The following is a 15096-nucleotide window of genomic DNA, read 5'->3' as shown; positions in this document are numbered from 1 at the left end:
TACAGCCACTCTAACTGATCAAAGGCTTTCCAAAGCATCTAAAGCAAATCTGGTCCTTTAGAGCATCTATTTCTAGTGTTTAATGTCATGTACACAGTAAGGAAATAAAGGGTATTTAATTGAATTTGAACTTTAGTAATTGAGAATATAATTGTAATTGACTTTCAGGGGACAATAATAATTGAAATTGAAAAAAATGGTGGTCACTGTAATTGTAATTCAGTCGTAATTAAACATGGATAATTGAAGACGTAATTGTAATTGAAAAATGTAATTGACTCCAACCCTAGAAAGTGAAACAACTGACACATATGTTGAATTCTACCCATAATAACGTATAAATCTCTACGTGTAGTGTAACGCAATGGCTCTAAGACTTTTTGTGCCCAAGGTACACCTACGTACATGTATTAATCTGAAAACACACATATTGTGTGTGTGTGTGTGTGTGTGTGTGTGTGTGTGTGTGTGTGTGTGTGTGTGTGTGTGTGTGTGTGTGTGTGTGTGTGTGTGTGTGTGTGTGTGTGTGTGTGTGTGTGTGTAGGTGTGTCTCTGCTATGGATCAGGACACGGTGCAGGAACAACATGAGATCCAGACTGAAGATCAGAGGTGAGACCACGTCAGAGCTCAGCACTCACACCTCTGTACATCAGTGTTACAGTGTGTGTGTGTGTGTGTGTGTGTGTGTGTGTGTGTGTGTGTGTGTGTGTGTGTGTGTGTGTGTGTTCAAGGACCAGGAAGCAGCTCACACCTGAACCTGGACCTGGACCCAGCTGTGTGTCCTTTAGAAGTGACCGGTCCATGGACAAACGTATCAACTTCAAAGGAGGTCCATCTACTGACCCACAGTGAGTCCACATAAAGAAGGTTGCTGGTTATCTTCCTGATGGTCCAGGGGCCTCATTTATTGATCCGTTCATAGAACTGGTTCTAAATACGTTCAGACCAATGAAATGTAGAATGTGCACCAGTACAAAAAGAATCAGTATTTATGAAGCGTGTGGACAGAGGTCGTACACACAGCAGTGTTGATTCATCTCTCAGTCCATGTGGACTAAAGTGTCAATCACTTTTCTTTGTTTTCACACTAAATACAGTCACCAACTATTTCCTCAGTCACTGGTTATTATTATTAATAATTATACATTATTATAATTAGTTCACCACCTGATAAACACTAAACTTATTATTACTGATGGTTTAAACACATGGAGACTGTGATCATCTCAATAAAAAGTACAGGATACTTTACAGTTTTTTATTGATAACAATCATTGGTGGAAAGTGAAGTCACATGATCTAAACTCTAACACATGTCCATCTGTCCAAAGCACAAATGTTGTTAATTACTGTAAATGTTACTTTTTTTCCACAAAATATTTTCAACAGAACTTTACAAATACTACTGTAAGGTTTTTTTCTGTCCTTTCTATTCAGATCATTGAATTGAACAGATCTGAGGACAGATTACAACAATAATACTTTTTCTCAGTGTAGTTTATTCTAAGAGTTAGGGTTAGATTAGAGTTAAATTATATGTAATGTATGAGACTTGTGAGTGTTTGATGAATAGTTTGTTGAACTCAGCACTAAACATTAAATTCAAATGAAGATTGGTAGCAGCGGTGCTGTTGGATGCTGTAGGACGTCACGTTCAACACTGCAGACGCTCCAGGTGCAGGTGATCAGTGATGGAGGTGTAGAACTGATCACCTCCTGATAAAGTGATAGTGTTGATGGGTTTAGTTCCTCCTGCTCTGCTCTGTGACTGATCAGCCTTTCTGGGAGCCAATGACCTCAGGTTGGTTAGGGGGGTCATTAGCCCCAGCTTCAGTACGTAACCGTATCCCTCTATGACCCATAGAGATGTTGTAATAAATCATCAGAGGTTGATCAATCATTTCTAATCATTGTAACACTCACCAATGGAGGCTCAGACAGCAGCTGGATGTGCACTGGGATGGCTTTAGTGCACGTTGTCTGTCGCTCCAACATTTACAATCACAGCATTAATCAGTCACTATGTTTTGGGGGAGGAGCCACAGATCAGCTCCATCTTTAGACGTTCTCCTGCAGAGAGCACGGCTCTCCAAATCCTCCAATAGTTGACGATAAGACATGTCAGCACATTCTAAGTGTTCTTTTCAGCTTGTCCTGTCAACGCTGTGTTTATAACCTGTTACACCATTTACTCACACCATGTACTATATTATTATATTAATAACTTTTATTAATTAGAACAAACACAACACATGAGGTTTGACATTGATGAACACTCATAGACTCTGTGTTCTATCTGTAGTTTCACTGTATGGGGCCATTATTGTAACAAAACTATGTGTGTGTGTGTGTGTGTGTGTGTGTGTGTGTAACACAATCTGTGTGTAGAATTAGGATTTATTAACATAGTTGTCTGTGTGTAATTCATTCTGTGTGTCTGTAATCACATCTGTATGTGTGTGTCATCAAACCAGGACATTCTATTGGCTGTCTCTGTACATGTGACTTTTAGAACACATTTGGAAAATAGCCAACTTTTAACTTGTAACTCCTGTAATACCACTAGAAACCAGCAGTTGTCACTGGTACCAAGTGACTGACCTTCCAATTGGAGGCATATATTATATACCTATGTCATATAACATATAATATAACTTATAACATATCACTTATTAATAAAATGCTTTTATAACCAAACCACCTCCAACAACGCAGAAGAAGAAGAAGAGGAAACTACCACTAAATAAATCAGAAGAAGAAGAACAGGGGAAATGAACACTGTGTACATGCACCAATACAACTTTATTTATCTTAACAAAGAGATCAATAATGCTGATCAGTTACGATGTGTCTCTATGGATACTAGATGATGACAGAGATCTTCATTGTAATGTCTGTAGTTGACGACAACATCACGTTCACTTGATAAATCGTTGCCTCGGCTCCTTGTGACAGTGAGACATATAATAATAATAATAATAAAAATAATAATAATATATATTCCATCAAAGACAGAACAGCCAAACACATACGACACCAATTCATGTACTGTTTGTTCTTTGGTTATTTATTTAGTGTAGGAAGAGGACCAGAGATAAACACTGATTTACCACATCTTTAAAACATTAAAGAGAAGTTTAAACTCACTCATGGTTCACATCTATTCACGTTGTTTGTTCCTACATGTAACACTATTTTAGTAACAGTTGCTGGCAGCGTGGGTAACATTTGGTTCAGTTTGTCACAGATAGTGTGAACTGTAGCACCTGGAATACAGTGTGTGATGACATTAAATAATCTGGTGTTCCTAGTTATTGAATCACCAATAATGAGTGACTAGGAATGTGGGTGAACCTGTTACACTGACCAGGAGCGTCTGATGGTGAGAGGGTCACTGATGGCTGCTAGGGACCCTCCATCGTCGGGGTCGGCCGGTGAGGAAGCAGTGTTTGTTGATGGCTGTAGGGCTGTACGTGGAACCAGAGTGTCTCTGTACTGCTGCTCTGAGAAATTTTAGACGGGCTATGGAGAATTTGGACTGATGGGAATTCAGTCCCAGCAGTGGTGGAGACATTTTCCTGGTGGTTGTTTCAGTCGCTCAGTTGGACTGAGTTTGTCTCCATTTTCGTATGAGAGGGCTTCAAAACGATTATGGAGAGTAAGCAGAGGAGGGACAATTCATTATTAAAGTGTGTTATTAATACAGAGTAGCCAGGATTAGATAATTATATACTGTATTTTATTTAAATGAGATTTATATATTTGAGAAAATTTACATATAGGAAACTGTTATTTGATATTTATTGTGTGTGATGTGTATTTGAAAAACTAAAACTCAAAAACCTTTAAAAAAAAACTATATATATAATTTTAATCAGTTTTTACTTACTTTTTAACCAATTACTAGACATTTAAACCCCACTTTAATTCTAGGCTGACCCCACATGGGGTCCTGACCCTAAGGTTGAAAAAAAACGCAATAACCTAATGACTCCATATCCACTGCTTGTATTTTATAAATCTGTTCTACTATATTTTTTTGGTTTATTGAATATTGTGTTTGTGACATATTTTTGCTACAATTTAAGGAGCAGCTGGTATTGTTTTTGTTGTTTTTTTGGGGGGGGGTATTACTAACACACAGACAAAGCAAACCTGTACAAAGGTTAATAAAAGGTAAATATAGAATAATTAGAATCATGGGGACACTCTGGCTAAACCTATTTACTCCTGCTCCACGTCACATCTACAGTTCAGACTGTAGCAGCACATGTGGGTCGTACCATTAGCACTGTTTTAAAGGGTGCAGCATTAATAATTGTGTAAAACTGTGAATTAACAACCAGCTTATTTTCACACAGGGCCCTTTTCATTCACATATAAACAATCTAAAAATGTTTAAAATGCATCTTTGTACATATATATAGAGTTCTGAACCCCTCGCCCTGCCTTAGGCCCTGGGTACTCAGTACCCTTTACCCCCCCAGTCCAACGCCACTGGTGAAAAGAATGATATGTGATTTGATTTGATTTCAAACATGAACACAACAGCAATCTGTATCTCATAATGAAAAAAATCATGATAATAATAATAATAATAGTAATAAAAAATGAAAATAAATCAAACAAATCAAAGAGAACAAATGATATAAAAATCCTGCTGGTGAAGTCTGTACATGTTCTAAAAGGAGTAGGAGGAAGTATATAATTATATGATCCTACCACATGTAATATCTAGTACTATACATATCATCTTCTTATAATATACACCTATTTACACTATAAATATACAGTATATACAGTATATACACATAACTCATTGATATATATATCTATATCATTATACAATAAATGTGATCAACTATATATATATATATATACACATACGTACACAGACACATACACAATAGATTGAGAGAAGAGAGGGAAAACGAGAGAGAAAAAAGAGAATTAAATAAAAATACATTAATTCATTAATAAATCAAACTACATTATAAATAAAAGGAAGGGGGATCAATGATAGTTTCAACCTGGAGCCCAGCACCCAGGCCCACCCACAGGTCTCCTCTATACCTCCTTTTTCTGTTTTGTTTCAAATCAACAAAAGAATATTCTAGAAGTAAATATACATTTTATTGTGTGGAGACAGATTAATATACCTGACATATATCTATTTTAATTCAACATGCCAGCTAAATATTTATGCTTGATATGTGGCAAGAAATTAGCAATTAGCATGTGTTGACTGACATTATGTGTTATCAAATTGAAGATATATTTTTTTTTGTACGTTATATAAAATAATAATCTTTACATAACATTATTCAATATAATTTTAACTGTATAGCATTTTATACACTATGCAGGGCCGTGCAGAGACCTTTGGAGGGGCAGGTGCTCAAAGTTAAAAGGGGGCACATGGAGCACTATTGATAATAGCAAATGACAACATTTAAAGTGTTGCTAAGCAACAGAGGCAATAATCATAATAACCAGAATCATAAACAATGACAACAAGGGAGATTGTGAGATAAAAAGAATAAAATGAATGGTTGTAAATGTACTAATATGTGCTTGTGTGAGGTTTAGTGGATAGTAAAGGAGGTGTAGTGGTGATGTGGTTGGTACTCAGAGAAAAAACTCTACAAATACTCATGGATAAGGGAATAAAGGATCATATACAGGATATTTAAGGTACAGCTCAGAGGGATTAGGTGTGTGAGAAATCTATGAATGAGAACCAAATGGAGGGTGTTTGGGGGTGGGGAGGTGCTCTGACAGAAGGTTCTTCCAGTGTTTGATGTGTTTGAATTTTTAACATTTCCAGTTAATGAGGATAGTTTATATATAGATATATGTAAAACACTGTACATAACCTTTTACTCTTTTATGTCACTTAGAACATGATTGTACATTTTGTTATATATACAGTATATATAGTGTGTGTGTGTGTGTGTGTGTGTGTGTGTGTGTGTGTGTGTGTGTGTGTGTGTGTGTGTGTGTGTGTGTGTGTGTGTAGGTGTGTCTCTGCTATGGATCATGACACGGTGCAGGAACAACATGAGATCCAGACTGAAGATCAGAGGTGAGACCACGTCAGAGCTCAGCACTCACACCTCTGTACATCAGTGTTACACTGTGTGTGTGTGTGTGTGTGTGTATGTGTGTGTAGGAAGATGAGATGAGTTATTATTAATGGGTTATAGAACTAAGAATATTAATTATGATTATTAATATTACTTCAAATTTGCGGGGTGCCACTCCTTTTAACAGGAGAAATATGTCTAAGTTTTTAGACTAAACTCATCAATGTGAAACCAGGGAAAAGTGAATTCTACCAGACATCTACACCATCATCACAGCTTTAATGAATCAGAGGAATCAAATATTATCTTTAACCTTTTATTCAAAAGTCAACAATTAACACAGTCAAAATATCAATTGAAATGGGATAATTAAATCATGATAAAATGCATTTCTAGGCTAATAAAAGTGAGGATTATACGTAATAAAGTGAAATCACTAATCTAGGAGGATGCTAGTCTACTAAATATTGAATAAAAATGCAGGATACATATTCAATAATAAGATCATAAAATCAAAGAATAAAATAAAGAGAGCTCATAACAAAGAGAGGAGGACGGACAAGGGGGAGACGAACAAACATGAATGAGATGTACTGTGTGTGCAGCATGTTGTTAATGCGTGTAAGTTTGTAGTTATGGAAATATGTATGTGATCTATTGTGGATGAAGTTGCTGATGAAAGTTCATTCTTGTACCTTGGAGGTGAGGTCAGGCTGGACCTGGAGGTGCTGTTGAAGCAATGTAGCAGGACGTGCCACCGTTGGTTCTGTTTCGGTTCCACAGAATTTAGCCCCTTCAGCCGATCCGGGCGGTTAGGCCTTCGCAGCTGGCTTCGATAATGGCTCTTTGCTAACCCCAAGGGTCGCGGGCCGGGCTTCCTTACGGCTGTTACGCACGTCACTGGGTGCGGAATTCGTCCGAACCAAGCAGCTGTTGATTACAAAATCTAACTGTTTCAACTAAAAATAAAAATGAAATGAAAGACTGGAAACATGAGGGAACACGGGTGAGCATGAACGCCCGCGTCCAAAACTGTTGTTTCTGGTCGCGCGTCTTTTTTTAAAGGGCGTTTGGCGACGCCTTTTGGAGGAGGCGTCTTCGTTGATTATTCTGTGATCATGTCGGTGATTGGTCACTGTCACTGCTTTCAGCTTGTGGGTGTGTCTTGGGTGTGTGTAAGTGTAAGACAGAGACAGACGACAAGGGATGATTCTAAACATAAAAGAATGCCTAATAATTAATTCCACATATTTCAAAACATCTTTTCAACATCATATCCTGAAATATCATGAATTACGAAAGGATTTGATACCAAACATGACTGGAAAATATCCTAGAATCACTTTAGGAATTAATTAATGCATTTTACCTGTAATTACTCATAGACATAAATATCAAAAATCATGTTATGCCTCCTCTTAACTATATGGTGTCCGTAGATACCTCAAACTAACGTTTGTGATGTTTTCTGGTATTTTTAAGCACTTTTAAATGATAAACACTTTAAAATAGCATTCTGTTGGTTATTGCGTTACATGAAACGAGTGTGATCGAACAGACAATATTTGCAATTTCAATTTCTGTAGAAATCATTCCAAAAATGTTTTCGTTTGTAACTTTCAAACATAATACAATTTCTTTGTTCTCCTTTCTTCCCGTGGAGATCTCTCAGCTAGGTGCCTGGACAGTGTTCTCCTGTGACGTCTCACCACAGGGGGTCAGAGGGCATTGGGACCGTTCTTTGAACTTATAGCATCCCACAGTATCTGTTTGATAAGGGGGAGAAGAGGGATGTTCTTCTTTTGATCATAAATGTCGCAGGGAGGTAATATAGGGGAAAACTGTCCTTGGATTCTCTGGTCCTTTTGTTTGGCCGGAAGGGGAGTCGTAAAAGAAGGGTTCATACTACGTACTTCAAATAGCTGGTTCAGTCTTAGCGGCTCCGGTATTGAGTTCACAGACCACATAGTGGGGTTAGTCCTGCATCTCAGAGTTACGGGGGCAGTTGTGTTTACACAGTTCGTGATAACACAAAAACAGGCTCCTTGGTTAATTCTTGCTAGCAAAGGGGGAGGCTTTACGCTTTATGTGGTTTGTTTCCTACATAATCCCCCTGTTGATAAGGTTTCAATGCTTTGAAGCTCTTATCAAATAGTTCTTTTGAGGAAACAAAAGAGGGAACGAACCTTCAAGTTGACGACAACTAGAAACAGGTAAAGGTGTGTTGAGGTCCTCACACACCCTGACGAAAGTTCAGGAGTGACAAAAGTCCAACGTCCTTGTTGGAACTTGGAGGTGTTTCCCCCTGTAGGGTAGGGAAATCACTCTCACCTTGACGTTGAGATGAGCAGCATTGCCAGGAAGTCAATACTGGAGGCAACGCTGGGAGGTTGAAGCTAGAGCCCCTGGTGGTTGAGGCTGGAGCCCCGGAGGTTGAAGACTGGAGCCCTGGTGGTTGAAGACTGGAGCCCCTGGAGGTTGAAGGCTGGAGCCCCTGGAGGTTGAAGGCTGGAGCCCCTGGAGGTTGAAGGCTGGAGCCCGGGAGGTTGAAGGCTGGAGCCCGGGAGGTTGAAGGCTGGAGCCCGGGAGGTTGAAGGCTGGAGCCCCTGGAGGTTGAAGGCTGGAGCCCCTGGAGGTTGAAGGCTGGAGCCCCGGAGGTTTGAGGCTGGAGCCCCGGAGGTTGAAGCCTGGAGCCCCTGGTGGCTGGCGTTGGAGCATTGCCTGGTGTTAATGCCCGTGGGCCATGGAGGTAGGAGTTGGGCGACCATGGAGTCGATTCTGAGGTGCCGCTTGGCAGTGGGCACCCGTAGACCAGGAAGGCAGACTAGGTGTGTGTACTATATGTTGCTATGTGTCCCTCAACAATGCTCGGTGCGAACATGTAATTTGGGATCAGCAGTGTGGGGTAACATAAAAGTGTACACATAAGCACATAGATAGCGTGGTATCGGTCAGTTACTCCTGGTGCACATCAATAAGACAAAGACAAAGCATGCAGGGTATAAAAGAATCAAATCTAAACACACAAAAATAAATCCCTAAGGGATCTTAAACTGAGTGAGAGAGAAAGAAGAAAAGTTTTCTTTTGCTCTGGCTAAATTTGGCCTGTGCCTATCTAATGAGACGCGTTGTGGTCTCGGTAGCAGGGTGTTAGATATGCTAATGTTTGGGGCCTGATCAATGGGATGGCTGATTGGAAGTTTACGGATCAACCAGCACGGTTAAGTCCTGACCCTCAGGTGTGTCCTCGGTGGGACCAGATAGCGTAGTGGATTCTAGTTCCTAGTTCTTAGTTTATGTCGTCCTTGAGGTGGTAGATGTTATTGAACGTGACGACTGGTACGTTAATTAGGAATGCTATCTCTCGGCTTGTAGGGTTTATTCAGCTCGCGGTTGAAGGTTTGTCTGTTGATTTTGGTGTTCTGTATAGCTTAATTTGGTTTCGGTGGACCCATTTGAGCTTTGATTCGGTTTTTGTGCTCGGAATCTTTATTTGGTACACCACTGGAGACAGTTTATCGGTGACCAGGTAGGGTCCTGTTCATTTGGAAAGAAATTTCTTCACCCGTTTGGTTGCATGGTGATCATTTTTGCCGGCGGGCGGAGCAATGCTATAATACCAGACGCGGTTCTCCACCTGTAGTTCCTCTTGTGAGGCTTTTTGGTCGTAGTAGGTTTTACGGCCCTTCGCGCTCTCTTTGAGGTGTTTTTGAGCAAACGCGAACGTAGCTCGGAGGTGGTTCTCAAGATCGGTCGTGTATTGGTGGGTGGTGTAAGCGGTAGCGGTGTTAGCTTGGTTTTGACTTTGACTCCTCTGTGTCTGTCGCAGGGCATGTCATGGGCATGTGCCAATATCACCCCCCTTTGGTTCTGTGGAACAACGAACGCATGCGTTTGGGAGTCTGCAGAAACATGGACCAAGGTGCCCTTGACTATCTGTAATGAGCGACGGGCAGCGAACAGATGGCTGGATGTGGAGGCAAAGTCCGAGGAGACTTTTAACGTTATTGGGTCATTGTCGGTGAAAGCGGGTTTTACCGGTGCGATGACCTGCGAGGACATTGGGGTGTCGGTCTCGGCAGCTGCACGAGAGCGCGTAATAGCATTCACTGACAACGGGTGGGGCTCAGCGAGCTGGGTGGGGTCAAAGGACCAGGATGTCCCTGGTAGCGCTCCCTGTTTGGCGAGAGCTTCGTTGATGTGTCGGTTCTGAAACGCAAGACCATCGGTAGCGAGGGGGTTGTTGGTTAACGAGCACAGGGAGGTACTTCTGGTCGTTAGAGTACGGTCTACGGTTTTAGTAGCCGGACGCATTTGGGCCGGAGACCGGCTGGGGGTCTCTTTTAGAACCTGAGGGTGGTTCAGTTGATAGCACTGAACTCCGTCGGGTGAGTCATGCTGCAGCGGCAGTGGCTGCCAGACTTATGCCCAGATTTTCAGGTTTTGAAAGTCGATCAGGGGCTCAAATCTGTTGAGCAGATCGATACCTATGAGAAGAGGAATCTGGTTGTGGTCTGAGACGTAAAACGGGTGCACCAGAGTCAGCTGACCTATGGTGACTTGTACGAGAGCCTTCTTCGTGATAACGGTGGCGTTGTCGCCATAAGGTTCAATGTCAATGTGGCAGTCTTGGAGTATCAACCTTAGGTTGGTCTCCTTGGCTAGGCTGCGCAGCTCATTGAACAGTTGGGCGGACATGAGGGATATGTCTGCTCCAGTGTCGAGTAAGGCTTCATTGGTAAGCACACCTTCAAAAGTGGCTGAAATGTAAAACTTTCGGGCGATTCCTCTTTCGTAGAGGTTGCACAAGAGTTGGTGAATTGGTGGTTCACCTTCAATGGACTGATGTCCATTGGAAAAATGGTGGTTTGGTGCATGTGTTTGCACCAGCAAGACAGCACGAGGCGAATCATCGTCATTTTTTCGTTTTGATTGTTTTGGTTTATCATTGGTTTTGTCATCTATCATTTGTTCGAACATTTTCCTGATGGATGCCATTTCTTTAGTGATTTGGTTAGATAACCTAATTTCTAAACTTTCTATTTCATTAGATTCATCGTCTGATCTTGATCTGTTTGGCTGCTGGTCGTATGACCTTTGATTATTTTTGTGATACCGAGGTTTTGAGTGTTCGTTTCTGGGTGGAGGTGTTCGGCGATCGTTGTCGTGTCTTTTCCACTGGTCAGAACGGTTGTAATCATACCACGGTGGGCGCGGTCGGCGATCTTGGTGGTGTGAGTTAGGGCGAGAATTTTGGTGCCGAAAGTTTTGTTTTGGCACATAATCTCGATAATCGGTGTTATCTTGGTATCGTTTTGGCTTTGTTCCATGGTACGGTTGCTGGTTGTACCGCGGAGGGGTCTGTGGTGCTTGCAGTGGAGGCATTTGAGGACTGTCGGGTGTCTTTTTTGTGCCTTCCAATTGCAGCGAGTGAGAGTTATTCTTTATCGGGAACATTTCGCGAGGTGTGGATTTTGCTGAATTTTGTTTGTACAAGAGGAAGCCTCTGATTGCAAGATCGCGAAGTTTTTTACTAGACATGGTATAGGGATCTGCCGCGACGCCGAGATGGGTGCTCGTGCTGTGGTGAAGGTTTCTGAGGAACAGTTTTTTGAACTGCTCTTCTTCCTCCATACCTGGGTCGTTGCGATTACCAAAGTATGCCTGTAGCAAGGTGTGGTAATATTGTTGGGGTGATTCGTTTTTCCCCTGTTTAACGGTGTGGGCATAGTCGAAACCTGTTTGGTGAAGTGCGTCAGAAAATTCATCCACCAGGAGGCGGCACAGTGTTGTGTAATCATTTCTGATCTGAGGTAGTTGACGTTCAATGAAATCATTGACAAGCCTGCTCGAGGTTGCTTTGATTAGGTAGATTTTGTCTTCAACATTAGCCATTGGATAACTTTTTAGATAAAAATCAATGTCTCTCAAAAATGCTCTAGCATTTTGGGGTTCGTCGAACTTTGGTTCGAATCTCGGAATGTTTCTGGCGATTTTATCCAGGTCGCGGTTGGACGGTCGATTGCTATTAGAGGGCTTGGCGGGTGTCGGTCCGCCGTCAATAGGAGGGTCCGCGGAGGCATCCCGGGGTCTCCTTAAGCGACGCGGACGTACCGGTGGGTCGGTGGTGCGCAGGACTTGTCGAGTTGCGTCTTCACCGTCGGAGTCAGGATCGCCATCGGCCTCCGACATTGACAATGATGAGAGAGCCTGTCCGAGCTCACGTCTTGCGTCTAGGAGCTCTTTCCTGGTGAGGTTCAATTGTCGTTGAACCTTAGCAGTAGCTACTTTACCGTCAGCTACTTGTTGTAATAGGTCATTAACCCTCTCTCGTTCTGCGTCTAATTCTCTAGAGAGCAGTTTAGTTTTGGCTTTTGAGGCTTTGATCGCCCCTTCTGCCTCAAGGAGGAGTTTCTTCCCATCATTTGACTCGTGTAGTTGTGCGTCTAATTCCCGGGTGGTGGTGTCAAAATCATGTTCGAGAACGCGTATTTTATCACCGAGTAGCGCTTTGGATTTTTCTAATTCTTTATTCTCAGTGATTAATTGATTAACTTGATCTTCCGCTTCTTCTAGGTAACTCACGCGCATTTGGAGCAGTCCATTTTCTTCACGTGTCTCTTCATACTGGGCCGTGAGGTTCGCGCAGCGGGCTTCGCGTTCCTCGATGGCTTTGAGTTGAGCGTCGCGTTCGCTCTCGAGGGTTTTAACCCGATTCTGTTCGTATTTTAACTGGGCGGAGAATGCTGATATTACAAAGCCGAGCTGTTTAACCAGCTCCTTATCTTTCAGCTTTTTTGAAACGGCTGCAGTGACGCAATCGGCCACAAGGTCTCCTAATTCTTGAGGGGGAGATTCTCGGATTTTGGCATCAATTGTGGATTTTCCGTCCCCTAAAATTTCTGTGAGGAGGAATTCTAAGTTCTCGGCTGGATGGTCTTCTGAGGAGACAGACATGTTGATTTGTTGTGGATCAAAATCGTACGAAGAACTCTAAAGAATTTCAAAATTTCAAATAATTTTTCAAACAAAGTTTAAAAATTACAATGGTAGTAAATTGTTTTATCTTATTTCATTTGTTCTTAGCAATTCACTGTTTGGTAAATAAAAACTGAGTGGTAAACTTGAAAAAGTTTGGTGTGGTTTGTTTAATTTAAACAATTGTTCTTACTCATTTAAGACTTGTTCTTACTGATTTAAGACTTTTATTTAAATTAACCTTACTTTAATTCAATTTCGTTGAATTAATCAACAGGTAATTTTAATCAATTAAAAAAAATGTTTTATTGAAATTAAACTCAACTCTTATTGAATTTATTTTAATCAATAAATGTTTTCCTCAATTAATTTAAACTTTCGTTTAAATTAGCTTTACCTTGATTCAGTTTCCTTAGACTAATCAGGTGTTTTTAATCAATTGGAAAAATGTTTTTATTGAAATTAAATTCAAATCCTATTGAATTTATTTTAATCAATAAATGTTTTCCTCAATTAATTTAAACTTTAGTTTAAATTAGCTTTACCTTGATTCAGTTTCCTTAGATTAATCAGGTGATTAATCAATTGGAAAAAGAAAAAGAGAAAGAAAAAGAAGAAGAAAAAAAAAAAAAAAAATTTTTTTTTTTTTTGAAATTTAATCCAAATCCTATTGAATTTATTGTAATCAATAAATGTTAATTTTAATTAATTAAATTCTGTTTTAATTTATCAGTTTTTATTTCAGTTGTAATTTCCTTTAGGTTGATTTTTAAGAATGGTTTGTGTTTAAATTCGGTTGTGTTGAATTTAATTACCTTAATTAAAACTGGTTTAACTTTTATTAAACTTATTTTAATTAATAAATCCTTCTTAAATTAGTTGCTTTCATTTAATTAACTTCCTATTCAATTTAATTGTTTTTAATCAAATTGATTTACTTTTAATCACACTGGATTAATCATTTAGTAAAATGTGTATTTTACTTTAATCATTAGTTTATTTATTTAAACTGTTTTAGTTTAATTATTTTTTCCAAATTGGTTTAAATCTTGTTAAACCTTGATTTTAGTGCGTCACTTGTATTTAAATGAGTTATCTTAGTTTTAATAAGATTACCCTTTTAATGGCTTAACTTCCGTTTAGGTATGAGCCTTGTGCGTGCGCGTGTTTCTGAGAGATGACAAAATCAGATCGAGCACATTTAAAACCACACGATTTCAGCAAAGTGACGGTAAAGACAGCTGTATCGATGCACAGTTGTCAAGCCAAACGTGTCTAAAAGACACGCTGTAACTTAAATGTGTTTAAAGCCTCACTGGGCGCGTTAGGTTAGCTGAATGCTAACTGCTTAATAGCAGACGGTTTGCTGCTATGCTTCGGCTCTCGTTAGCCTGTTATTCGCGAGCTCGCCACGAGGGGCAGTCGCGTCTCAAAAAGGGACAGGAAGGCCTGTCTTTGTGTATGAGCGGTGGCTTGACACACTTGCTTCCGGTTTCCGGAGCTACACACATGTGTTCCAACCACAATGAGCTAACATGAGCTAATACAACGATAGCTTGTCCGTTTTAAGGAACGGAAGATTCAGACGACTTACTCTTTGTTTGCGTCGGTAGATACCAGAGTTTCAGAGCTCTTCGGGGTAGCAAAGTCCTAGTTTGCACTGTCTGCGTATCTTTTCCTTTTATACGGGGTTTTCCCGGTTCTGGCAACTTACTGTTTACCTCTGACGTCACAGTCACTGACGGCGCAGTGATTAATTTTAACTTTTTTCTTTTGGCGCGGCGGCCCTTTCATAACATTAGCGCTTTAAACACAGAGACACGGCGGTCTTATTTATTCAGTTTCTAAGCATTAGCGCGGCGGCTTTGCTTAGAATACAACATTGGTCGGGGCTCGGCGGGCTTCCGAACCAATCTGGCAACACGAGTGTTCAGTTTTTTAGACCGGCTTTTGATTCCAATGATTATTCATTAACGCTGTGTTTATGGCTTCAGCTAGTCCCATCTGGAGGTGTCAGAAATTATGTAGGAA

The 15096-nt window shown here is 40.5% G+C and overlaps 1 long non-coding RNA gene across 1 annotated transcript; it reads left to right on the top strand.

The window, feature by feature from the left end:
• Positions 1-560: 560 nt before the first annotated feature.
• LOC114459552 (uncharacterized) lies at positions 561-6086 on the top strand. Its single transcript, XR_003673398.1, has 3 exons — positions 561-610; positions 733-849; positions 6021-6086. It is a non-coding gene; the product is annotated as an uncharacterized LOC114459552 (long non-coding RNA).
• Positions 6087-15096: the final 9010 nt, after the last annotated feature.

Source organism: Gouania willdenowi, unplaced genomic scaffold (assembly GCF_900634775.1).
Source record: "Gouania willdenowi unplaced genomic scaffold, fGouWil2.1 scaffold_329_arrow_ctg1, whole genome shotgun sequence".
Lineage (NCBI taxonomy): Eukaryota > Metazoa > Chordata > Actinopteri > Blenniiformes > Gobiesocidae > Gouania > Gouania willdenowi.
The sequence above is the reverse complement of the archived record's forward strand: the minus strand, read 5'-3'. Positions and strand labels throughout refer to the sequence as shown.